Genomic DNA, 27,741 nt, shown 5'->3' with positions numbered 1-27,741 from the left:
ATCAAGGACCAAGAATGGGAGATATTGTTCCAATCCGCATTCACATGTAACTAGCTCGTCGTTCTCGAGACTTCTAGTAAGAGAAGCTTCTCCTCCACTTTAGGAAAAAATGCCTAAAGAGGTTCAGCATGGGTTTTCTTGATAAAATATGTGCTGGCAGTGCTAGGAATATATAGTGCAACAAGGTACACCATGGGTCACTAGTGATGCAAAAAGTGTTGATCGTGAAAACAAGGTTTTTTGACAAGTTTCTTCAGAATTCTTCCAAGGAAAGTTTTCTTCTTTTTTTTAAGGATGCTTCTAAACATGTTTCTTGGTGAATACAATGAAAACTCTCATCCTTTTGACACTTTAGGATATGAGACAAGGAGTGTGAAAAAATAATATATAACACTCACATTCTTACCTTTTTGATAAAAATCATAATTAAGCAAACCTCAAAGATTTCTCGCAAATACATCTTCATGTGCCTTGTACTTCTTATAAATCACGAGGAAAGATTAGAAATTTTTATTTGCGATGGAGCTTTCCAAGTAGGATTGATCCAACCATCCAGTGATTCTATCGTAAAATTTGAAACAGACCTCTTGAGAACCCTAAAATCTTTGAAAAGATGAATTTTCAATTAAATGTGCGGGGTCAGGATGATAATATTGTGAGGGAAAATGGATCTAATCATATTCAGAAAGCATGCCAACATAGTTAGGACCTGATATAAGCATCATTGAAGGTCAAAGTGCCTCAACTACTTGATAAGTACCCGAATAGTGAGATGTTAAACCATAAATATCAAAATATGTAAAAAAAAGTTGTCATTTAATGTGTTGATGAGAAAATGGTAAGTCGAATAATATTCATCAGAGCTAGAATCATGATCATATGGGTTAATTAAAGCATCAAATTACCAATTTGTAGTTAACAAATATAAATCAAATTGAATAGCTCTACAAATTCTCTAAACAATAGAATCAACTTCCTCGCATGTTGAATGTGACAAACCATTTTCCTGTAACTAGTGAATACAAGCATCACAATCATTGAAAGAATTGAAAAGGAATGCTAGTATAGTGAACATATGAAACCAGTCAGGATGTAATGGATGAAAAAGAGGAACCTGATTCAACAATAACTCAAGCACTTGCTAACACTCAAGAGGATTTTTGGTGTCATGAAGACATTCACAAGAAATACTAGGAGTTGATTATTCACCATAGCACTCAACATATATGAACTCTTCGACCAAAGGTAATCTTCAAATTGATCAACTTCATGATTTTGCACATTCACAAAAGGTATACACTCCAAAACCAAATTCAATACAAGATATTTGTATAAGGATTAATTCACTATAGCAATATGATCAGAAACCTGATCTTAAGAAATAAGAAAATTGTAATGAGAAATCCTGAAATCCATCAAGAATGAGTTTGCATCCAGTGAAATAATATGAAATAAATAATTATGCAAGAAAATATAGGTCTGGCATGGTTCAGGAATTTCACCAGGATTGCAAGAACCTAACATAACCACCGATGAGAGTTGAAGTGCCTCGACATCCTAACAAGTTCCAAAACTTTGAAAAGACGTATAAAAACATTTTGTAAACTGAGTCAGATCACAAATTACATGTGGACGACTACTATGAACAATATCTCCATCATTCGGATGGAAGCCATCTACATCACTAGTTTGATTAGATTTTAAAACTTCAACAAATAGATTTCTCAAGTCGTAACATTCTTCTCATTGCATGTTTGAGGATTCATGAATCGGAAAAATCTTGTGATCACACTGATTCGAAGAGTTTCTCTTATAAAAAACAAGAGATGCTAAGGGATTAAATAGATTCTCTATAATTTCATCGCTTTCTTCTTCATCATGGATATTCTCACTATGTTGTGTCATTTCAAGATTCAACTCATGAGATAACAATCTTGAAGGTCATAGAGAGTCGCCATCACAAGTTGATGCATTGTAAACGATATAGCACAAAGGATAGGGAGGTGAAGAGGAAGAAGTGTTCACAAGTGAATCTTCTTTGACCGAAACAGATTGAGGACCTGAATCTTTCGAATTGAATATTCTTGAGAAATTGAGAGATTAGATGGTGTACTTGGGCATTCATCATCATATATATCAATGGAGTCAACCTCATTAGAATTATTGCTTCCAAAGACTTTAGATTGATTAGGATAATTGATTACATTTGATTTACAACTAATATTACTAGATTCATTATCATCCAAGAGTGAGGCAACACCATCTTCACATGGAGGATCACTCTAAAAAAAGAGAAGAAATATTGAAAGAATCTCCACCTTCGGGCTCCTCTACCTGCAAAATGTGACTACTTTGTGATGAGCCTCATCATTGGTTAATTACATGGGCCTTAATTCACCTCCTATCTTAGTCAAACCAACTATTCTCATAACTTATTACATACTTTTGATTATATTTTGTTTATGAGATGAGTTAGAGTTGGATATTTTGCTTTGTGGTCTAATGTGCATTTAATGCAAGATTAAAGGATAAAAGAAAGGAATTTTGGCAAAGAACAAGGTCAAAAATCGAATGGGACAAGGGAGAGGGATTGTAGGAGGTAAATCCTCCTCATTTACTACCCTCCATTTGAATATTCCTCCATTATCTCAGAGTGCAAATAGCCAAATTATGAGGACTAGAAGGAAGCTGAGCAAGTGAAAAAAAAAAGCAACAGTTTATCTCAAGTTTGGGAGCCGAGCCTCCCTAATTTTAATAAAGTCATTGGAGACTTCAGATGATTAAGTAGATAGGCCTAGGAACTCAGTAGGATTCATATTTTTATTGTAAAACTCTACTCTATTTTTGAGTTGCAAGACTTAAGACAGTTCTTTTGATGTAATCTATTGTTTTGGTAATAAGAATGATTTTTGTTTTGAGCCAACACTAAGTTAACTCAGAGGGCTAAAGCTCTTGGGTTAGGGCCCAACCCTAGCAGCCAAAGCTCCTCTTTATTGTACATGTATGCTTAGTGTAGATTCATACCTTAGTTGTTAATTTGCTTATTAGATGCATCTCCATTACAAGTAGTGTAGATTAGATTGGTTGTGTGATAGTTTGTTTCCTTTTGTGCCTTCTTTCAAGTAGAACGTTAGCAAGGATAAAAAGGATCACCACAAGGTTGTCAGTAGGTGTCTCAGCCTCACTTCCTCCCTCTGGGACCATGACTTGAGGAAGGGACCCTTTAGCAACCCCAAAAACACAGATTTCTAATTCTTTTATGAGATTTGGAGTTTGTTGTCTTTAATTCAATATTTGGTTAATGTTGCAAGGTAGATTTCATTGTCATCTTTTCCCATCTCCATTTCTGCAATAAGATCTCACTCATGCTTTCATTTCCTTCAGCAACTTTCTTCATGCATAATATAGGCAGTTGATTCATGCTTTTCTAGGTTATGAAAATGTATCTTGTTGCATAGTTTTTGGAAGACACACATGTTTTAAGCAGAGCAGGTGCTTCAGAAGGAGACCAAGACTTCATAACCAGCAGCCACCTTCCACTTCATCCACCTTATCCATCCTTTGTCTCACCATCACCCTCACTAGTTTTTCATCATTTTTCATCGAAATTCTCCTAAACACATTGAGCGAATATAGCCATCTCTTATCTTGGATACTGACTCTCGAGTGCTCCTAGACCCTCTAACACTCTATTCCATCCATCACACACCTTTCCTAAGCTTCCCAACACATCCAACACCTCACAATTAGCTCTCAGCTATATCCTATAGGTTTCCTGTAATTCCTACAGGATCATCCTGTAGGTTTCTAGTACATCTTGTAGGTTTTCCTAAAATGACCTGTTTTGAGGTCGAATTGATGGGAAACCTCTAGGAAGTCACAAAAATCCTCCTAGGACCCCTCCACACCATCCAACCACTCTATAAACCTTCTAGCCATCCTCGAAAACCTTCAATCCACTTGTCACATCCACAAGAACAATTAGTTTTCATGCTTGATTTTGCCTAAAAAGACCAAAAAATTGAAAACAAAGTTAGTTTAGTTTCATTACTTGCACATTAGTATTGTTTGATGCTTTTTACTTCTGCAGCTTAGACAATAGCATTTGTTTGTTGTTGATTTAGCATCTCTGCATAGCATAGCTTCTTAAATGGTTAATTAGGGTATGGTGTGGTTTAGCATTACATGTTGGCTATTTCGATTACTACAGTAGAGTAACTCTTTTAGAGTAGATTTTCCTTTCTTCCATCAAAGAATCAAGCTTCTTCTAACTCTATAGAAGTCTAGTTTGGAACCCCAATGGTCTCTCGCCAGCTAAATAGTGACAATAGGCAAAACCATCACTTTTACTTGTGCATACAACATTGTCACCTCGAAGTTTGTATGAACCCTGGGTTGATAAGTAAAGTTGTAGCCTAGGAGTTGCAGCATCCTTGCTACAATACTGGTACTCATCACTTTTTGGCACTGTTTCCAGGGAGGTGTCTGAGTAGAATGTGATTACTACTTTCTCTTCTTCTATTTTTTCTTGTCCTCAATATTCTGCCATTAGTTTATTTCTGCAAAAGTAATCTAGTAGTTTACTTTCTTTCATTTTGCATTATATGCTTTCCTTTCCATTCTGCAAGTTGGATTTCAATTCAACAAGTAGCTTTTTCATTTTGTTATTAATTTTCATTCAATCAGCAATTTCAATTATGTAAGTACTTTCCAAGTTAAAAAAAAAAAAATACAAAACCAACCCAAAAATATTTCCTTTCATGCCTCGTAGGAATAAGGACAACTTAGGGAAATTTTTGCCAAATACCCCCACTACATCCAACAGCCAGCCCTTTCTCTTCTTCGGTGGTTGTGAACTGGAGGAACCCTTAGGTGAGCAACCTGACATATTTGAAGAACCTATAGGGGAAGAAGAAGAAGAGGAATGCATTCCTACTGAACCAATGGCTGAAAACCGAAATGACAGAGGGAACAGAGAGAGATTTGAGGTTGCCTTCCCCATCAGGGAAATCAATGGGGACACTAAGATGAAAAATATAAGCCCCTCTACCCTACCTCATTTCCATGGCCTAACCACAGAGGACCCCGACACTTTCCTATTTGATTTTTTTATTATATGTCGAACCTATGACTATACAGATGATGAGAAAAAGTTAAAACTATTTCCATCTACCCTCAAGGATGCAGAATTGCGCTGGTTCATGGGTTTACCTGGAGATAGCATCACAACATGGGATTAGATGTAACAGGCCTTTAACAACAAATATCGAGACTACTGTCGGTCAAAAGATACTAAAGAAGAAATTTTCAAGATGACCATAGGCCATGATGAATCCTTAGAAGACTACGAAGAAAGATTCCAGCTCAGTTACAAAAGGGCTAAGTGCACACTTGACCCTGAGTCACTAAAACTGGTATTTTTTAGGGGAGTAAGAGAAGATATTCTGGATACCTTACATTTGTTAGAAGGAGGAGATATCTACCTATTACCTTATGAGGATATCGAGACTGTCTTTAGAAACCATTCTAGGGTGGCCATGAAAAAGGGTAGGGGTAGTCAACCTATGGCCAGTGCATCATCTTCCAACTCATCCATCAAGGGTGAAATTGGAAACATGCTGGAAGATTTCAAAAGTGAGATGCTGCAAACCCTTGCCTTGCAAATGGACACCATGATCATTAAAAGGAAGTAGGAGGAAACAGAGAGAGACTTGGCCATCTTTTGTCCTAGATGCACTAGGAGGCATCTAGGAATGAATGTCCATTGAAATCTATTGAAATGTGCTCAGTCTGTGAAGAAAACCACTCCACAAACAAGTGCCCTTCTTTAGCCAGACTCAAAATTGTATATCAAGAAGTTGAAGGGGTCATTGAGCAGTTTTGCTACATTAACCAAAGGAGACCTCATGGGCCTAGACCATACCAGCAGAGCATGCAAGGGTCATCCCATGCATATTACAACCCCAACCAAACCACATATATACCATCCTGGGGACCCCCTACTCATCCTTCCCAGTCTATACCTCCTCCTTGGTCCTATGCTTCTCAGTATCATTCCTAGCCAGCCAGCTAGTCATTTCAACCTTATGCTCCGCCACAACCTCAGTGGCCTACACCACTCTAGGGGTGGAGGCCCCAATACAACAATGCTCAGGCTCTATTGCCTCCACCACCTACCCAACCACAGCTCCTACACTCTGCTCCACCCAAGCAACCCCAGATGCCTGCCCAGCCAAATCCGCACCTGAACAATAGGCAGGCTCAACAAGTATACAATGGAGAGACATCATATCCAACTTATGCTAAGGAAATCCAAGAGATTAACATGAGATCTGGGAGAGTTCTCTCGAATAACCAACCTCCTCGTCCACCTAGGGAGGTTGAGGAAGAAAGAGAGGAAAGAAACCTTAAAGTAAACCCACCCTTTCCTGAGAGATTATCCCAACCACTCCAGCCTACCCTAGAAGAGACTGAACTTCTAGGAGAATTGAAAAATCTATGTGTAAAAATCCCCCTTCTCCAGGAAATAAAAGATGTTCCCATTTACAATAATTTGATTAAGGAGAAATTCTTCAAGCATCCAAGGAGGTGAAAAATGGATGCCCCTACCATTAATGTCATTGGGCAGCTGTCTAACTTAATGCTGGGGCAGGTAATATGTCCAAAACATTTGGACCCTGGAATCCCTGTAGTAGATGTGCACATCAATGGCACCATTGTACCACACACTCTGATCGATCTTGGGGTTGCCATTAATGTGATGACCAAGGACACCATGCTCAAGCTAAACCTCCAAAGTTCATTGAGGAAGACCACAATAGTTCTGCAACTTGTAGACCATTCCACAATAACCCCTGAGGGAATTTTTGAGGAAGTAATGGTCTCCATTGACTCCTGGGAGTACCCTGTAGACTTCCTAGTTCTCCAGCCTAAGGCTAAGCTTACTGGTTATCCTCTCATCCTTGCAAGGCCATGGTTGGCCACTACCAATGCTTACATTAGTTGCAGAGCTGGGAATATAACCATCAAGAATGGGCATATGTCCAAGCAATTAGTCCTATACCCTCCTGCTCAACCTTCTCTATAACATGACTTACCTTTATGGTTGGAGGAGGAGGAAGAAGATGAAGTTTATTCCACCCAAATTTATGCTTTGGAAGCAACCATGGGAGGAGGACAACAAGATGATAATGACTTGATTGAACACCTGCTCCAACGTCCAACTCCCAGTTCATTACCTTTAGAAGAAGCGGTAAAGGAAACCCAGAACAATCATCCAATTGACTTATTCTTGGCCGATTCCAACCCACTCCATGTCAAAACCATAGAATTCAGCCCAGAGAGAACTTTGAAAATCAATCCATCTCTTTTTGCTCTCAAAGAGGAGAATCTATGCAACATGTTAAAGGAAAATCTAGAAGCCTTTTCTTCGAGTTACAAGGAAATGAAGGGAGTACACCCCTTAGCTTTTACTCACCACATATACATCAAATAAGGTTGCAAGCTAGTCTGACAACCACAAAGGAGGATGAATCTAGCTCTTAAAGATATAGTGAAAGAAGAACTACAAAAACTACTAGATGCAATATTCATTTACCCTATCTTCGATAGTGAGTGGGTCTCTAATTTGGTATTAGTTCCCAAGAAAAATGGTAAGTGGAGGATTTGTGTCCATTGCAAGGAGTTGAACAAGGCCACAAAGAAGGATCATTTTCCTCTACCCTTCATTGACCAAGTGTGATATGATAATGAGATCTTAGACAATTATTAAGGTATTACAGACTCATGTGCATGGATTTTCTTATGTTACTTTGTGCTGTGAAATACATAGAAAATGAAGCAGTTAAAGAAAATAATAGACAAACACACATAAACACAACAAGTTTAATATGGGTTTCACCCAACACTCCTGGGCTACGTCTCTTGGTCCAGCCTTCAGTGGTGACCTCTCTATTATGTCTTCAGAAGCAATTTTTTTACAAAAGTGAGTTCAATTTGAGTCTCAAACAATAGATACAAAACAACAAGGCTTTACTTGGATCCCCCAAGTCTTTTTGAGTACACAGACTCTCCTCACTAGCTCTCTATCTCTATTTGCTCTTTGTCTCAGCACTGCTTGCCTTTGTCTCTATCAGTCTATGGCTTTAAAGCCAATCGACATTGTCTCTTCGTTTCTCCTTCTCGGGCTCTTTGGCTTCCCAGCCTATGTCCTCTCAGATCCCCCTCTGAGTGTTAGCAATCATGGCTAAACACTTTCAAGGATGGTGGCCACCTATTCTGTAACAGAATGGACCATCGGGACTTTGAAATCCCCAAAATTAGTGTTCTTTGTTTACACAAGGAAATACACTAAAAACTATGAAAATTCGTCAATCTATCATTTATTGGATTTTAAACACTATAAATTTTGCCTTATAACTCCTATCGGGTCCACCTTTATATCGCTTATCGCATCTCCACCATTGATCTGGAAGATCTAGATCCAACGATTCTGGTTCATTTCAGGCAGCCCATGCGTATGGGAGTTAACCGCCTAAAAAGAGTGGTTTTCTCTCTCGAGGGCCTGGACACATGGCAGCCAATGTATGGGCTCGGGCGGAGCTCGGCCAAAAAATATTTCCACCTTCGGTCCTCTCGAAATCCTTCTTGTTTCCTTTGTATTAAAAAATACATTAAACACTGAAAAATCCTATAAAATGGCTTTAGACAGACTTGAAATATTATATATTTGCATCCATAAACCCTTTCGGGTCCGGTTTCATCGTATCGACGCATTTTCTTTTGTTTTTCGTTTATTTAACGAAAATGCGATTTACAAAGGAAAAACCTGTTTTCCAGATCTCAAAATATATATAATACCATCTATATTTCCATCGGGTCCAGCTATTGCAAATCATATTTATATCGGCCCTGCTCCATTAGAATGTTCTGATGTGATGTTGCGATGCGATTGATCGCAATTTCATATCACACATACCCCTAAGCTATTTGCGAGCGCTCCTCTGTAATCGCCGATTGCGATATCACGATTCAACTTGGGCCGTCGGTCTACATGCTTGATTGACGGTCCTCATTGGCTACACTGGTTGCTATCACAATAAGTCCCCCATAGCCTCTGACAGCCTCCGCCAATTGCGATATGCCGATTGGATCTGGACTGTTGATCAGCCAGATCCGACGACTCTCATGCAAAGTTGTTTTAAGCCTCCGATAGGCCTTATTTCCTTGTTTTCTCCATTTTTTTACCTTCCGATAGTGTTATCCACTATTTCTAAGAGTTCCTCTTTTGTGATAGTTTTGATATTTAGAAGACTTAGAGGGTTTTCTAGGATCTATTTGGATCACACCTTCCCACTAAAAAATCTTTTGGAGCACCAAAAGTTCGTTTTTAAGCATCAATCAAGTGAGGATACAGCTTCCTCACTTTTCCAATCTCTATCTATCTTGCACTACTTGGTTTTGAACCCTTGAGTCCGATTCTTAAGTACTCAACATCCCCTCTACGCGTAGCTCTCACCTTCCTATCCATAACTGTATCTTCCTGCAACTCATTGATATATTCAGGCAATGGATCATCAATAGAAGGCAACTGACTTTTCTCTTCGGGATATTCAATCAATGAAGGTTCATATAGTCTCAAGTTCTTTGCATTAATGACTAAATAGATATGCATATAAGCTGGCAAATGAAGGCGAAAAGCATTCTCACCAATTTTCTCAAGTATCTTGAAAGGCCCATACCTTATTGGCTTCAGCTTCTTACCTTCACCTTACATTCTATCTTTGCTGATGTACAGCCAGACTTGATCACCAACTTGGAAGCTATGCTCAATTCGATGCTTATCATGCCTTGCCTTGTACTTGGCCTGGCTTCTCTCCAGTTGTTCCTGCACTGCTTGGTGAATTTCTTGGATGTTTTCAATGAACTTGGTTACTTTGTCCACATCACTGTGTCCATCAACTGTTATGTCTTTACTAAAGACAAAATCCAAGGGAGACCTTGGTGTAAAACCAAAACAAGTCTCAAAAGGAGATCTTTGTGTAGAAGAATGTTTAGCACAGTTGTAAGCATGTTGCACATAACACAAATGTTCATCCCAAATCTTGGGATGCTTGCTGCAATAGCCCTTGAGCAACTGGATCACTGTCCTGTTGACCACCTCTGTTTGGCCATCTATTTGTGGATGAAATGTTGTGCTCTTCTTCAATCTAGTGTCCATCAACTCCCATAGACTTGACCAAAACTTCCCAACAAATCAGGAATCTCGATCAGAGACAATAGAAGTGGGTAACCCAAAATGAACCCATACATGCTGAAAGAACAAATTTGCTATTTGTTCAGCTGTAATCTGCTTGTTACAAGGTATTAAAATACACATTTTGCTGAACCTGTCCACAATAACATATAAATAATCATGACCTTTTCTAGATTTTGGCAGTCCCCCAACAAAGTCCATGGGAACACTTTCCCAAGGATGAGAAGGAACTGGAAGTGGAGTGTACAAGCCTAGTTTTCTATTGTTGGGCTTGCTTTTAGGACACATGGTACACCCTCTAATATATCTAGAAACTATTTCATGCATTCTTGGCCAATAACAGAACCTTTGCAGCTGTGCAAGTGTTTTACTTACACCAAAATGACCTGATATTAGAGAAGTATGTGCTTCTAGGATTATGTTAACTCTTTCAGTTTGAGGAATGCATAACTTTCCCAAATCATACAAGAGTTGGTCCTTAACATGATAATCCAATTATTCTACTTGTTTGCCATGACTTAAAGTTGCATATACATCTCTAAAATCTACATCTTGAGCATATTGTTCAATGTAGCTTTCATGCTATACTGAATTATGCTTAAGTATAGTATATGCATTTATGATTGGCCTGGATAACATATTTGCAACCTTATTGTGTATGCCTTTCTTATATCTGATGACAAGATGAAACTGTTGTAGAAACCCCATCCACCTGTAGTGTCTTGATTGTTGCAATTTAGTTTGTGAGTGCAAATATTGAAGTGGTTCATGATCTGTATGTATAATTGTTTCTTTGCCCAATAGGTAATGTTTCCACTTTTTCACACTCTGCACTAATGCATACAATTCTTTATCATATGTGGGATAATTAACTACTGCAGAATTAAATGTCTTAGAGTGATAACATATGGGTTTACCATGTTGCATCAACACTGCTCCCATGGCATAGTCACTGGCATCTGTTTCAATCTCAAATGGTCTTTGAAGATCTGGCAATGCTAGTACTGGTGCTGTACTAATATTTTATTTCAATGTGTTGAAGGCTTTCTGCTATTTTCCTCCCCACTGAAACACCTTTTTCAATCTTGTCAAAGCATGTAAGGGAGTTGCAATCAAGGAAAAGTTAGCAATAAACTTTCTCCAATATTGTGTTGCTCCTAGGAATCTCCTAACTTCTGTAGTATATTTGGGTTTAGGCCAGTTCACAATGACTTCAACCTTAGAGGGATCTATCTTCAGTTCACCACCCCCTACAATATGACCCAAATAATTCAGAGGTGTTTTTCCAAATTCACATTTTGATAATTTAACATAGAGATTTTCTCTTTTAAAAACATCTAGAGTCTACTTTACATGCTTTAAATGTTCTTCCCATGTTTTACTGAAAAGAAGAATGTCATCTAAATATACAACTACAAAATTATCAATAAAAGGTCGGAGTACATCATTCATAACTCTCATTAAAGTGGTAGGAGCATTAGTTAAGCCAAAAGGCATAACTAGCCATTCATACAACCCTTGCTTTGTCTTGAAAGCAGTCTTCCATGCATCTTGTTCTGCTACTCTGACCTGATGATAGCCACTACTTAAGTCCAACTTGGAAAATTAAACAGCTTCTTTCAACTGATCTAATAGATCATCAATGCGAGGAAGAGGATAACGATTCTTGATCGTTATTTTATTCAGTTCTCTTTAATCAATGCACATCCTCCACGGACCATCTTTCTTACTCACCAACACGATTGGAGATCCACATGGTGATGTGATTGGTCTTATGAACCCTTTATCGAGCAGCTCATGTACCTGCTTCTTGATCTCTGCATTCTCTAAAGCGAATAACCTGTACATTCTGATGTTAGGAAATAGAGCATCTTGCTTTAAATGAATATCATGTACTATTTCCCTTTTGGGTGGTAGACCTTTAGGTTCTTGAAATCGGATATCATATTTTGAAACAAATTTTTCTAAATCAACTTTATGTCTAGCATCACAGCCTTCAAATGCAATGGTTTTATCAGGGGTATTTTCTTTTACAACCATTAGTAAGAATTGCTTGCATGAGTTTACAATTCTTTTCATATGCCCTAAGTTTATGAGAGTGTAGTTATTTTTGAGCTGATGAGCTCTTACAATATATTCTATTCCATCTTTTGTGAGTTGATACTTATTTTCAGATCTGTAGAAAATGGATTTTCTATCATACAAGTAAGGACTTCCTAAAACAATACCACATCTATCCAAAGGAACTATATCTAACTCAACCTCATCTACAAAAGCTGACCCAAAATCAAACGTAAGTTTACATTGTCTAGTCACTTGTAGCTTTTCTTTATCACATACCCAACCTAATGGATATGGCTTCTTGTGAGGTGTGGTTATTAGTCCCAACTTCTTTACAATTGCTTCAGAAATCAAGTTTACTTGTGAACCACTATGAAATAAAGTATCAATCTTTTGATGCTTGGAAATAACTCTAATATGAAAAAGCTCATGTCTTTTCCTCTCATTTTCTTCATTATCAATAGATTGTGCAGAATTACTAGTAGATGCTTCAGAATTTTTACCTTTTATACTTGTGGCTGTGACTATTGTTTCATCACCTGAGTTTGACCCCAAATCTTTCTAAATAGTAGCAGCAGGCTTCTTCTTCTTACCACCGAACTTCTTTGGTTTCAACTTCGGATGCAAAGACCAACAATGTTCATCATGATGTCCATCCTTCTTGTAGTGAGTGCATGAAGGTTTGTCTTTCTGTACAGTGTTTGTCTTCCTCTCCTTCTATTTTCACTTCTTCTTTCCCTTGTTCTTGCTTGTAGTGGGTTTTTATGATCCCCCAATCTCTGGGTTCACATTCTTTCCTCTAGCCTCCAGATGTGTAGCCTGAATTGATACCTCATCTATGCTAGTAGGGTTAAACATGAGAATGGTGTGCCTCAAATAGCTATGCATACCACCAATATACTTCAACAAAGTTTCAGGTGAGTCTAGAGAAATGCCTAGAATTAGAGCTGTTTTTCTAAATTCCTGGGTATAGCTTTGTACACTTTTCCCCTTTAATTAGCGAAGAGTTTACCAACTCATCATAACTTGCTGCATATAAGCTAGTGGATAAAAAAAAAATTAATGGTAGAAACAAATTCACTCCAAGTAGAAAGAATTTTACCATGCTTCTTCAAATCAGCTTGTGTCCTGCCTTACCACCACACTAGGGAAGTTCCTCCAAGGTGAAGGCTGGCCAGTTGAATCTTTCTCCTTTCTGAATCGATGTTCTACACATTGCAATATACATCAATCTGTCTATTCCAGTTATCTAGCTTTTTGGCATTTAATTCTCCATCATATATTAGCAAATCAAATTTTACATCTAATTTAATCAAAGATGTTTTCTTCTTTTTATTTTCAGGGCTAGAAGGAGGTGTTAATAGAGGAGGCTCTTCTCTTTTCCCTTTGCCTTCTGAATGGCCATCTAGAAGAGGTTCCTTCATTCCTTTGTCTGGTTTGGAGGTTGAAGGACTTTCACCTCGACCTTTCTTAAATTCTTGATACATCTTTTCTACCATGGATCTCATGGTCATGAAACTGTCCATGAACTGAGAGTGTGATTCCAAGGGGATTCCTTCTACCATTTTCCTCCTAGGATAGACTCTTCCAATTTCTGGGTTAAACTCAACCAATTCTCCTTCTCCTAATTTGAGCTTTGACCTAGTTAGCATTCAACAATCCAGCACAAGCTTGTCTAACCTTTGCAAACCTAAAGCTTTGATACCACTTGATTTGATAATGAGATCTTAGACAATTATTAAGGTATTACAGACTCATGTGCATGGATTTTCCTATGTTACTTTTTGCAATGGATCGATAAGATGCAAAATACATAGACAAGGAAGCAGTTAAAGAACATAATAGACAAACACACATAAACACAACAAATTTAATATGGAGTTGACCCAACACTCCTAGGCTACGTCTCCTGGTTCAGCCTTCAGTGGTGACCTCTCTATTATGTCTTTAAAAGAAGAGTTTTTACAAAAGTGAGCTCAATTTGAGTCTCGCACAACATATACAAAACAACAAGGGTTTACTTGGATCCCCCAAGTCTTTCTGAGTACATAGACTCTCCTCACTGACTCTCTGTCTTTGTTGCTTCTCAGCACTTTTTGCCTCTATCTCTATTAGTCTATGGCTTTAAAGACAATTGGCACTATCTATTCGTTTTTCCCTCTTAGGCTCTTTGGCTTCCCAGCCTCTATCTGCTCAGATCCCCCTCTGAGCATTAGTAATCATGGCTAAACACTTTCAGGGATGGTGGCCACCTGTTCTGTAATGGAATGGACCATCGAGCCTTTGAAATCCCCAAAATTAGCGTTCTCTGTTTACATAGAGAAATACACTAAAAACTGTGAAAATTCGCCAATCTGTCGTTTATTGGATTTGAAACACTATAAATTCCACCTTATAACTCCTATCGGGTCCACTTTTATATCGCTTATCGCATCTCCACCATTGATCTAAAATATCTAGATCCAACGGCTATGGTTCATTTTAGGCAGCCCATGCATACGAGAGTTAACCCCCCAAAAAGAGTGGTTTTCTCTCTCCAGGGCCTGGACACATGGCAGCTAATGTATGGGCTCGATCAGAGCCCGGCCAAAACCTCTTTCTATCTTCAGTCCTCCCAAAATCCCGCTTGTTTCCTTTGTATTAAAAAGTACACTAAACATTGAAAAATCATGTAAAATGGCTTTAGACGGACTTGAAATATTATATATTTGCATCCATAAACCCTTTAGGGTCCGGTTTCATCGTATCGGCGCATTTTCTTTTGTTTTTCGTTTATTTAACGAAAATGCGATTTACAAAGGAAAACCATGTTTTCCGGATCTCAAAATATATATAATACCATCTATATTTCCATCGGGTCTGGCTATCGCGAATCATATTTATATTGGCCCTGCTCCATTATAATGTTCCAATGCGATGTTGCGATGCGATTGATCGCAATCACATATCGCACATACCCCCGAGCCGTTTGCGAGTGCTCCTCCGTAATTGCCAATTGTGATATCACGATTCAACTTGGGACATTGATCTATGCACTTGATCAATGGTCCTCGTTGATCACGCTGGTCGCTATTGCAATAAGTCCCCGATAGCCTCCGATAACCTCTGATGATTGTGATATGCCGATCAGATCTGGACCATTGATCAGCCAGATCTGACGACTCTCATGCAAAGTTGTTTTAAGCCTTCGATAGGCCTTATTTCCTTGTTTTCTCCATGTTTTTACCTTCCGATAGTGTTATCCACTATTTCTAAGAGTTCCTCTTTTGCGATACTTTTGATCTTTAGAAGACTTAGAGGGTTTTCTAGGATCCATTTGGATCAAATTGCTATATGGCCTGGTAGGGAACAGGTTTTTCTCTTTCCTAGATGGATTTAGTGGATACAACCAAATCCAGATCTGCCCAGAATACCAGGATAAGACCACATTCACCTATCCTTGGGGTACTTTTTCCTATAGGGTCCTTCCTTTTGGCCTATGCAATGCTCTTGCCACTTTCCAGAGAGCAGCCTTGAGTATTTTCGTTGAACCAGTCCATGATGCGGTGGAGATTTATATGGATGATTTTACACCTTATGGCTGTGATTTTCAAGAAGCCCTATCTAACCTAGGCAAATTACTACACAAGTGCATTGAAATGAACCTGTATCTCAGTCCTTAAAAATGTGAATTCTTAATGACTATAGGGATCGTGCTAGGTCATTCAATATCTCAGTAAGGACTGTAGGTGGACCCAAACAAAATAGCCATCATCCAAAGGGTGCCACCTCCTCAAAAGCAGAGAGATGGCAGAGAGATGTTATAAGTTTCCTGGGGTTAGCTGGATACTATCGAATTTTCATAAAGGACTTCATCAAGTTGGCCTCTCCTTTATTTGGTTTGTTGGCCAAAGATTCTGAGTTTATCAAAAAGCACTCAAGGGGCCTTAGAAATTCTAAAGAATAAGTTAACCACTACACCAATTCTCTGAGGCCCAAACTGGGCCCTCCCATTTCATATTCATGATAATGCCTCACACAAAGCCATAGGAGTATCCCTAGGTCAGATAGATAAAAAACTACCTTATGCTATCTATTTTATCAGTAAGAACTTATCAAAGGCTGAACTGAATTATACAGTGACCGAAAAGGAACTCCTAGCTGTTGTGCTTTCATTACACAAATTCAACCATTACATTACAGGCTATCAAACATTTCTACATACTGACCATGCTTCAATAAAATATTTAATGAACAAACCAGATGTGAATAATCGAATTATAAGATGGTTACTTTTATTACAACAGTTTGATCTAACCATTGTTGATAAGCCCGGTAAGGAAAATGTTGTTGTAAAACTTTTATCTAGGGTAAATTTTCCTACAGGTGAAGAAGGAATGGTGGATGAACAGTTACCAGACAAGAACTTATTTTCTATTTCAACTCTCTCTCCATGGTTTTCTGATATAGCAAACTATTTGGTGTCAACATGGTTCCCAACAAACTTGTCCTCCAAAGGAAAGAGAAATATAGTCAGGAAAAGCGCCCCCTTCACTTGGATTGGGGGAAATGTTTTCAAACTTGGCCTAGATCAAATATTGAGAAGGTGTGTCAGGGAAGAGGAAGTCTTTGACATCCTTCTAACCTGTCATGATGGGCCTTGTGGAGGTCACATTGTAGCAAAGAGGACAACATTCAAAGTGTTACAAGAAGGCTATTATCGGCCCACTCTTCATCAGGATGTAAAAAAATACACTAGTCAGTCTGGTCAGTGCCAGAGGATGGGAAGGCCTACTCCAAGAGATGAAATTCCTCTGCAACCTCAAGTGACTTTCGATCCATTTGACAAGTGGGGCATGGACTTCATTGGGCCTATTGACCCTCCTTCAAAGAAAAAATAGTACATTATTGTGTGCACTGATTATTTGACTAAGTGGGCTGAAACCAAGGCAATTAAGGCAGAAAGAGAAGAGAAGGTGGCTGAGTTCCTAAGAGAGAATGTATTCTACAAATTTGGGTACCCTAGAGAGCTGGTCACAAACCAAGGTAGCCAGTTTACCTCCAACATGATTGAAAGCTTGCTCAACCATCACAAGATCGAGCATAGGAACTCCACTCCCTATCATCCACAAGCTAATGGGCAAGTGGAGGTGACCAACAGAGCACTGGAGGGCATCTTAACCAAGGTGGTGAGCAGCAGTAGTAAGGATTGGGTAGGAAGGCTAGTTGAGGCCACCTGGGCCTATAGTACTACATCGAAGACCACCACTAGATTCACACCCTATGAGTTGGCCTCTGGGAAAAATGCCTTGTTATCCATTGAATTTGAATATAACACATTAAGGATGGCATCCTAACTAGATTTGGATCTCAACAATGCACAAAAAGAGAGATTGTTCCAATTGAATGGTTTGGATGAATTCAGAATGCAAGCCCTCCTACATATGGAGGTAGTTCAACTTCAGAGGAAGATCTGGCATGATAAAAATATCAAGGAGAAGCAATTTCATGAAGGTGATTGGGCATTGTTATATGATTCTAGGTATAAATACTTCAAGGGCAAGTTAAGGACAAGATGGCTCAGACCTTATGTTGTGGAAAGATTCCATGATAATGGTTCAGTGCAAATCAGAACCATAGATGAAGAAGCCATTCCTTTGCTTGTTAATGGACATCGATTGAAAATGTACAAGGGACCTTTATCAAAACAAGAGTTTGTTGATGATATCAATAAAACAGTGATGATAGTGGAGCAAGTTCCATCTCCTCCCTCATCAAATCACTAAGGAAAAAGAAAAAATAATAAGGACTCAAGTGAAAACCTCCATGAGGCGCATGAGTCTCATCTTTGGGTTGAAAATCTCTTGAGGTGGCCCAGTGATGAAAAAAAAGGAAAAAAAAAAGAGAAAAGAGAATAAGAATATCCCTGGGTGAAACCCTTTGATTAGGTGCCTAGGGCAAACAGCTAAGGTGAAACCCTCTCTGAGGCAGCCTAGTTGTTTTTCAAAAAAAAAAATCTTAGTTTTCATGAAATTTCCATTTGCAGGTGGGCGAGAATGACAGTTAAGGAGAAAAAGAGGATCCCAAGGAGACCCCTGCCACTCACATATTCATTTTTTCACTCCTTACCATGCATCTGTCCATCATTTTTTTCATTTTCCACTCCATTGCTTCGATTTATACAAACAATGTGTTTTCTATAGGATCCCCTATATTCCTACATGATCCCCTAAAAACCTACAGGATCATAGTGACCCAAAAATCCTACAAGAAGCAATCCGAAGGCAAATTATGGACTTGTTAGGTTTGTAAAATTCACCCTCTTCATGATCTAACACCTCACCTCATCCACCATCATCATCCCTGCACTCACCATTCAAAAAAAGATCAGTTTCAATAGTTTTTTTCTAGTCTTCAAAGAAAAAAAGAGGAAATAGAGAGGAGTAAAGAGCATCACCTAAGTATCCTTTTCTCTCCACACTCCCACTCCTTCTTTCCATCCATGTCACCATCCTCACAAACCTAACAAGAAAAATGATTAAATAATTCTGAGAGAGAAGCAGCTACAGGATATCCTGTAGGAAATCCTGTAGCAGCCTATCCCACAAAATACCAAGATCACACCAGCAACAAGTCTTGACCATGATGATCCAAGAGATCCAAAACAGCAGCATCATATATTCAACCACAGATACATGCAAAAACAAAGAAGCCATTAGCAAACAACAAGAGGAGGAAGAAGAATGGCATGCAACAAATATACATAGCAGCACCTCTGGTCTTCGACAACTGCAACATAGCATTGAAACCACAGGTAAGTATCCCGCTCGCTCTCTCATTTTTATCATGTAGTAAAAAATTGTAAGGGTTATGAGATAGTTGGTTTATAAGTGGAAATGTGGCCAGTTAACTTGGCCACCTTCGTTCAGTCAGCAAATGCACAATCGGGTGTCCTCTCACACGTGGTTGTAGTCAACTCAAAGACAAAGAAGGAGTAGGACAAAAAGGAGTTAAACTACGGATCTACAAGGTGGGAGTTGATTACAAGGAATGATGAGGTGGTAGTGGGGACCAATGGTCCAAAATGGCAACGTACCTTTGTTGCTAGCACACCACCTCACCCCAAATCACCATAAGGGGGAATAAAACATCGTTCCCATGCATTCATGCATTTCACCTCCTCGAAAATCCCTCACTCAAGTCACTCTCATAACCCAGGCGACCCACTAGAAGCAAAGATCCATCGTTCACTGCACAAGAATTCCTACAGGAGCATGCATAGGAATTCCTACAAGATACAGAGAATTGTCTAGAGGATACACAGAGACTGTCTACAAGATTGGTAGAGAAGAGTTCAGAAGGGATATCATGGGAGTTGGCCACTGCAACCAGTATAAAGAGGTAGGCTCTAAAATTACATTCCCCTTTGCAAGTAAATGAACCAAGGATACTCTAAATTTGAGTGAATTTAGCAACTGTGTGAAGGGAATTAAATACACAGTCAACTCTGTTTTGCTCCTACATTTGAAAATTTGTTTCAACCTTCTCATTTTCTCCTCAAGCTTCACCAGCAAGATGACAGGAGGGTTTTATAGGAGAGAGCCCAAAAACACCGTGAGAATCCAAAAACACCCCCAAGTGCTTAAAATCTTCACAAGACATATTTGGATGGGGTTTTTTGAAAAATTCAGAGGGTATGATGATGAGGTGGCTCAAGAATTTGATCTCTCCCTCACTCCACACACCAGAATCCATGTCATTGTTGTAATAAGGGGCATCACTATAGATCTCACCCCTGAGCTCTTCAGCAGAGTCACCACACTTCCCCTAGGAATACCATGGAGAAAAAAAGAGAAAGGAGATAACCAGAATGCCAAAAGAAAATTCTTTTTAGAAGGTGAGGAACCTATTGAGGACAAAAATGGAGTAAGGAGGGAATTCTGCCATATCCATGGAGTGAGGTAGGCTACCAAATAATCAAATACATCTCATGTGAGGGTAGATATAGTGTTGTCTATGGCTATCATTTCAAGATCCTTGAAGAATTAAGATTTGGAGCAAAAACACCCCCTCACTAAAGGCTTAGCATACCATATTTCTTGATTCAATCACTCATAGACTCAATCATCAAAGTGAAGGAGGGGAATTCCCAACAATTAGCTCACCATGGGTTGATTAGGATCCTCATTGAAGATTCCCTCCAAAACCTCAGAACCCCTATAACATGGTCAGTTTTTAGAGAGATGCTAGCAAAGGATGACATCAAAGCTCTCACTTATGATGTTAGTCCTACTGTCAATGAAGAGGAAGTGAAACATGAATAGGAAGATACAGAAAGAGATGAGGATGAGATGGATGAAGAAGGAGCTGGCACAAAGGAACATGATGAAGATGAAGAAGAAGAGGGAGAAAATAAGGAGGATGATGAAGAAACAGAGGGGGAAATTAAGGAGGAAACTAATAGAGATGATGAAGATCTACAAGAAAAAGAGGACAGGAAAGACAGAGAGGAAGAAGGTAATAGAACAGAGGGGATAGAACACAAGGAGGAGTTACCTAGGGTGTCTCCAGAGGCCACTGAGAGATACACAACAGTTTCCCTCACTGCTCTCATCACCCCAATCAAACAAAAAGGAAAAAGGTAGAGGCAAACCCCACTATATTTTAGGACAAGAAAGAGCACAAGAATAAGACAGGGGAAGCCACAAACATCAACCAAAATTCCTATTGAGATTTAAGATTCCCCTACAAAAAAAGACAAAATTCCTTCCCCTAAGTCCCCTATCACCTATGTAAGGAGGCCTACTACTAGATCAACTTCCTCAAAGGGTAATTCAATCCTACAGGATCCACAACAAAATCTACAAGAATCAAAAACAATCCTATAGGATACTCTACTGAATCTACAAGAGGCACAGAAATTGGAAAGAAAGGTAGGGGAGAAGAAAGAAGCTAAGGAGGAGGACCTAGAGACAAAAGAACCCAGCCCCCAACTCAACTTGGACTCTTATTACTGGTTTATTGAAGGAGGCAGGGTCATACCTCAAAAATTTTCCATCCCACTGTTCTTCGAGCTTGAGAAGGAGAGGGCCAGAACTCATTGATAGATGCAGATCACAAATCAAAGGGGCTGGAATATATTGGGAACGTGGAGGAGAAACCAAAAGAAATGGGCAGAGAGCTAAGTGGCTTTAGGGACAGAGAAGCTATAATGAGAAATAAACTAGAGACAGAAAATGCATGGCTGAGGGGACAACTACAGGAAAGAGAGAACCAATTAGCATGTATGGCCAACATCTCCTTGGAGGTAATCCAGGGTAGGATGCCAGCTAAATCCTATGCTCTCTACCTCAAAGAACAATGGCTGCAGTTTCAGATTAAGACACTAGCACAGTGTGGAACCATGCCATTTTAGGATGACAAGAAGTTTATTAATCGTTGTGATAAAAGTACACTAGAGGATAGGGTCAAAATGGCTGAGTTTTATTTGCACAACATGGACCTAACAAACATGAATGTATGGGAACCTAATGCTAAGCTAGGAGATCTACAATTAATGGCTTTGGAATCATGGATGAACCATGAGGAGTCAAGGGTTGTATAGATGAAAAGGATATTGGCAAGAGAGAAAATTGAACCTCTTTTGATCAGAGCTGAACAATCAAATCCCATGGCCCTAATCAGTACCCATAATTTGATTGCAAATGATCCTCAACCGACACTTAGATATCTTGCTGTCGAAGAGCAAGCAATCTCAAATTTTGAGGACATGTTTAGGTTGCTAGGAGATGATAGTATACATGCTTTCCTGAGGAGATGGAACACACTACCATACAACTTAAAGATAAGAGAATATCACTCCCCTCAAAGATTGAGAGAGGCACTTAATAGGAAACCTATGTATAAGCAATCTATGCAAAGGTTGAAGGTCAATTGGATAAGCCTAAAACTCAGTCCACCACTACTCTTAGGGATGCTAGAAGTGAGAAAAGAAGAAGAAGAAAAGAGGCAGTGAGAAGAGGTAGAAAATAAAGCAGGCTTCTATGAACAAGAAGAGGAGACCACAACAGAGGCATGGGATGTTAGAGAGGCTACCAGAGCCATGAAGGATATGGATATTGACTAAGTTGCTCAGAGGATGAGCAACACTTTCAGTAGGGGAGTGATGATGAGCCTCATCATTAGGTAATTATATGGGCCTTAATTCACCTCCTAGCTTAGTCAAACCAACTATTCTCATAACTTATTACATACTTTTGATTATATTTTGTTTATGAGATGAGTTAGAGTTGGATATATTTCTTTGTGGTCTAATGTGCATTTAATGCAGGATTAAAGGATAAAAGCAAGGAATTTTGGCAAAGACCAAGGTCAAAACTTGAATGGGACAAGGGAGAGGGATTATAGGAGGTAAATCCTCCTCATTTACTACCCCTCCATTCAAATATTCCTCCATCAGTTCGGAGTGCAAATAGCCAAATCATGAGGACTAGAAGGCAGTCGAGCAAGTGAAAGACAAAGCACCAGTTTATCTAGAGTTTGGGAGACGAGCCTCCCTAATTTTAAGGAATTCATTGGAGACTCCAGATGTATAAGTAGAGAGGCCTAGGACCTCAATAGGATTCAAATTTTTATTGTAAAACTCTACTCTATTTTAGAGCTACAAGACTTGTGACAGTTCTTTTGATGTAATCTATTGTTTTGGTAATAAGAATGAGATTTGTTTTGACCCAGCACTAAGTTAACTCAGAGGGTTGAAGCTCTTGAGTTAGGGCCCAACCCTAGCAACCAAGGCTCTTCTTTATTGAACATGTATGCTTAGTGTAGATTCATAGCTTAGCTTTTAATTTGCTTATTAGATGCATCTCCATTACAAGTAGTGTAGATTAGATTGGTTGTGTGATAGTTTGCTTCCATTTGTGCCTTCTTTCAAAAATAGTAGGTTAGCAAGGAGAAAAAGGATCACCACAAGGTTTTCAGCAAGTGTCTTAGCCTCACTTCCTCTCTTTGGGACCATGACTTGAGGAAGGGACCCTTCAGTAGCCCCAAAAACACAAATTTCTAGTTCTTTTATGAGCTTTATAGTTTGTTGTCTTTAATTCAATATTTGGTTAATGTTGCAAGGAAGATTTCATTGTCATATTTTTCCCATCTCCAACTTTTCAGTAAGACATAATTCATGCTTTCATTTCCTTCAACAACTTTCTTCATGCATAATATAGGCAGTTGATTCATGATTTTCTAGGTTATGAAAATGTATCTTGTTGCATAGTTTTTCGAAAACACACATGTTTGAAGCAGAGCAGGTGCTTCAAGAGGAGACCAAGACTTCATAACCAACAACAACCTTCCACTTCATCTACCTTATCCATCCCTTGTTTCATCATCACCCTCACTAGCTTTTCATTATTTTTCATAGAAATTCTCCTAAACACATTGAGCGAACCTAGCAATCTCTTATCTTGGATACTAACTCCCGAGTGATCCTAGTCCTTCTAACACTCCATTCCACCCATCATACACATTTACTAAGCTTCCCAACACATCCAACACCTCACACTTAGCCATCAAGTGTATCCTGTAGGTTTCCTATAATTCCTACAAGATCATCTTGTAGGTTTTCCTGAAACGGCCTGTTTTGAGGCTGAATTGATGGGAAACCTCTAGGAAGTCACAAAAATCCTCCTAGGACCCCTCCACATCATCCAACAACTCCATAAACCTTCTAGCAATCCTCAAACACCTTCAATCCACCTATCACATCCACAAGAACAATTAATTTGCATGCTTGATTTTACCTAAAAAGACCAAAACGTGAAAATAGAGTTAGTTTAGTTTCATTACTTGCACATTAGTATTGTTTGATGCTTTTTACTTCTACAGCTTAGATAGTAGAATTTTTTAATTTTTGATTTAGCATCTCCGCTTAACATAGCTTCTTAAATGTTTAATTAGGGTATGGTGTGGTTTAGCATTGCATGTTAGCTTTTTCCAGTACTACATTAGAGTAACTCTTTTAGAGTAGATTTGCCTTTCTTCCATCAAAGAATCAAGTTTATTCTAGCTCTATAGATTTCTGGCTTGGAACCCCAGTGGTCTCTCACCAGCTGTTACAGATCCATTTGGGCACGTCAACCCCAAATTACAGATCGATACTATTAGGGCCCATCAACCCCTAGTGCAGTTGTTACATGCCCTAAATAGGTTAGTCATCAGAATGCCTCACTTCCAAAGAAGTTCCATCACTGAAAACATCCAAAAGCTACCTATAAGAAGATTAGTGTAGCTAGTCTTTCATTAGGGTGCCCTATAATGCAAACCATACACTAACAGGGTGCTATGCAGTGCACTTAGTCCCTCTTTGGCCTACACTGAGCGAATTTGAACAAATTTCCGTGAGGGTTTGAAGATTCCTTATCCATTGGAAACCTCTAGAAGTTTCTCAATACCACCTTCTCCTTTGAGTTCACATTTGGATGAGAAAGGGAATTAGAAAACATGAATCCCCTTTCCCTTCTTCCATGGAACTGATTTCTAAATTTAGAAAGGCATTCCTCATCACTATTTATGGCATAACCTCCTTCACTCACCTATAAATAGATCACTCATCTAAGAGATCAGGGGCTGAAAAAGATGGAGTTGTAAGGAGATGCTGGTGATATGAGATTAGAATTGAGTGCAAGTATTGTTATAGTGTTGGAGTGTCTTGCTTTTCACTTGAATCGGAAGAGTGCTACTGGATTGAGTTCATATGTGTTGTAATCTTTCCTCTTATCAATAAAGTTTTCAAGACTTTTTCCTTATGCTTGTGTCATATGTTAATACTTTGATATGTATATCATGTTCTCAATTCCATGTTATTTATAAGCAATAGATCATTATCATTTTCCTTGATGGGTTTTTGTTTCTATAGTTGTGAAGGTACTTTCCAAGCGATTTAAGTATGGAAAGGAGCAACAAGATTGGTCAAGGGAGACAAGGACCTAGCGAAAACTACAAGTAGGTTTCTCTCCTCTCTTGTTTTATCTATTGATTATAGAAAAAGATTGAGATTACTTTGTCTGTTGTTTCTAGACCTGCTACTAGATCTAGAGGGTTAAGTGTTTGTCCAAGAACACTAAATATTCCCAAAACAAATAGGCGACTCTACTAGGAACGTTTATCCTTCTTATGCTCTTATCAACCTCTTAAGACATTTCTACATACTGTACTTGTGGTCATTTATTGATTTTAGTCATTGAAAATTGAGTCGAAACTCTGACAAAATTTCCTTCATAATTGTTTACTGTCATCAGCGCAGTCTGATGAAGGACATAGTGCGCTACAGTGCACTTCCCGCATAGGTTTAGTGTGATTCATCGTACTGTCTCTAACTACTGCCTGTGTTGATTCATCATGATATATGTATTGTAATTGATGCAGGTCACCTTCCGGTTTGAAACCTCCTCCCCTCGTGATAAAGCATTTCACTCGACATATATATTTACGACTTCATGCTTTAGGGGCAACTATTACAGATCCATTTGGGCACATCAACCCCAAATTACAGATCGATACTATTAGGGCCCATCAACCCTTAGTGCAGTTGTTACATGCCCTAAAGAAGTTAGTCATCAGAATGCCTCACTTCCAAAGAAGTTCCATCACTGAAAACATCCAAAACTTACCTCTAAGAAGATCAGCGCAGGTAGGGCTTCATTAGGGTGCGCTGTAATGCAAACCATACACTGACAGGGTGTTATGCAGCACACTTGGTCCCTCTTTGGCCTGCGTTGAGTGAATTTGAACAAATTTCCGTGAGGGTTTGAAGATTCCTTATCCATTGGAAGCCTCTTGAAGTTTCTCAATGCCACCTGCTCTTTTGAGATCACATTTGGATGAAAAAAGGAATTAGGAAACATTAATCCCCTATCCCTTCTTCCATGGAACTAATTTCTAAATTTAGAAAGGAATTCCTCATCGCCATTGATGGCATAACCTCCTTCACTCACCTATAAATAGATCACTCATATAAGATATAAAGGGATGAAAAAGACGGAGTTGTAAGGAGATGTTGGTGATATGAGATTAAAATTGAGTGCACTTATTTTTATAGTGTTTGAGTGTCTTTCTTTTCATGAGGTAAAGAGGGATTGAATTGGAAGAGTGCTACTGGATTGAGTTCATATGGGTTGTAATCTTTCCTCTTATCAATAAAGTTTTCAATACTTTTTCCTTATGCTTGTGTTATATGTTAATACTTTGATATGTATATCATGTTCTCGATTCCATGTTATTTATAAGCAATAGATCATTATCATTTTCCATTATGGGTTTTTGTTTCTGTAGTTGTGAAGGTACTTTCCAAGAGATTTAAGTAAGGAAAGGAGCAGCAAGATCGGTCAAGGGAGACAAGGAGCTAGCGAAAACTACAGGTAGGTTTCTCTCCTCTCTTGTTTTATCTGTTGATTATAGAAAAAGATTGAGATTACTTTGTCTGTTGTTTCTAGACCTGCTACTAGATCTAGAGGGTTAGGCGTTTGTCCAAGAACGCTAAATATTCCCAAAACAAATTGGCGACTCCACTGGACCAATCGAAAACCACTTTTATATGTCCATGGGGCACATTCGCTTATCAAAAGCTACGTTTTGGTTTGAAGAATGCAGGGGCTACTTTTCATAAGGCGATGAATTATGCCTTCCATGACATCAAGCACATTTTTCAACCTTTTCTTGATGATTTTCCTGCTCATTTGCGAAAACAAACTGATCACCTGCAACATATGAGAGAAATATTTTTACGATGTCGACACTACAAGATAAGACTAAACCCACATAAATGTTTGATTTGTGTTGGCTTTGGTCGATTGCTTGGATTCGTAGTTTTGAAATATGGAATTTGACTTGATCCCATTAAGGTTCAGGCAATCCTTGACTTGCCTCCACCTTCAAACTTGTTACAGATACAGAGACTTCAAGGGAAGGCAAACTTTATGAGGAGGTTCATTCCAAACTATGTTGAATTAGCTAAAGGTTATACACGTCTATTGAAGAAAGGGGTACCATTCCATTGGGACCAAGTTGTGCAAGATTCTTTTGATGCACTTAAAGATTCCTTGATTAGAGCATCATTAATGTATGCCCCAAACTATCAAAAATACTTTTACTTGTATCTCACCACTGCTGATACAACCATTGGTATGGTTTTAGTTCAGAAAGAAAGTGGAACTGAACATCCTATTTACTATTTGAGTCGTAATCTCAACGATACAGAAAGTAAATATTCATATGTCGAAAATTTAGCCTTGGCAGTCATTCAAGCTATGCAGATATTTCGTCATTACATCCTTCTTCGCAAAACTACCATTGTATCAGATTGCAACCCTATGACATAAATTTTGTCGCGTCAATTGTTGGGGGAAAGTATTCTAAATGGATAATTATCTTGCAGGAGTTTGATTTGGAAT

This window comes from Pinus tabuliformis, chromosome 5_1, assembly GCF_031772625.1.
Source record: "Pinus tabuliformis cultivar Carrire ecotype Pingquan chromosome 5_1, CPIR1, whole genome shotgun sequence".
Lineage (NCBI taxonomy): Eukaryota > Viridiplantae > Streptophyta > Pinopsida > Pinales > Pinaceae > Pinus > Pinus tabuliformis.
Note: the sequence above shows the minus strand (reverse complement) of the source record.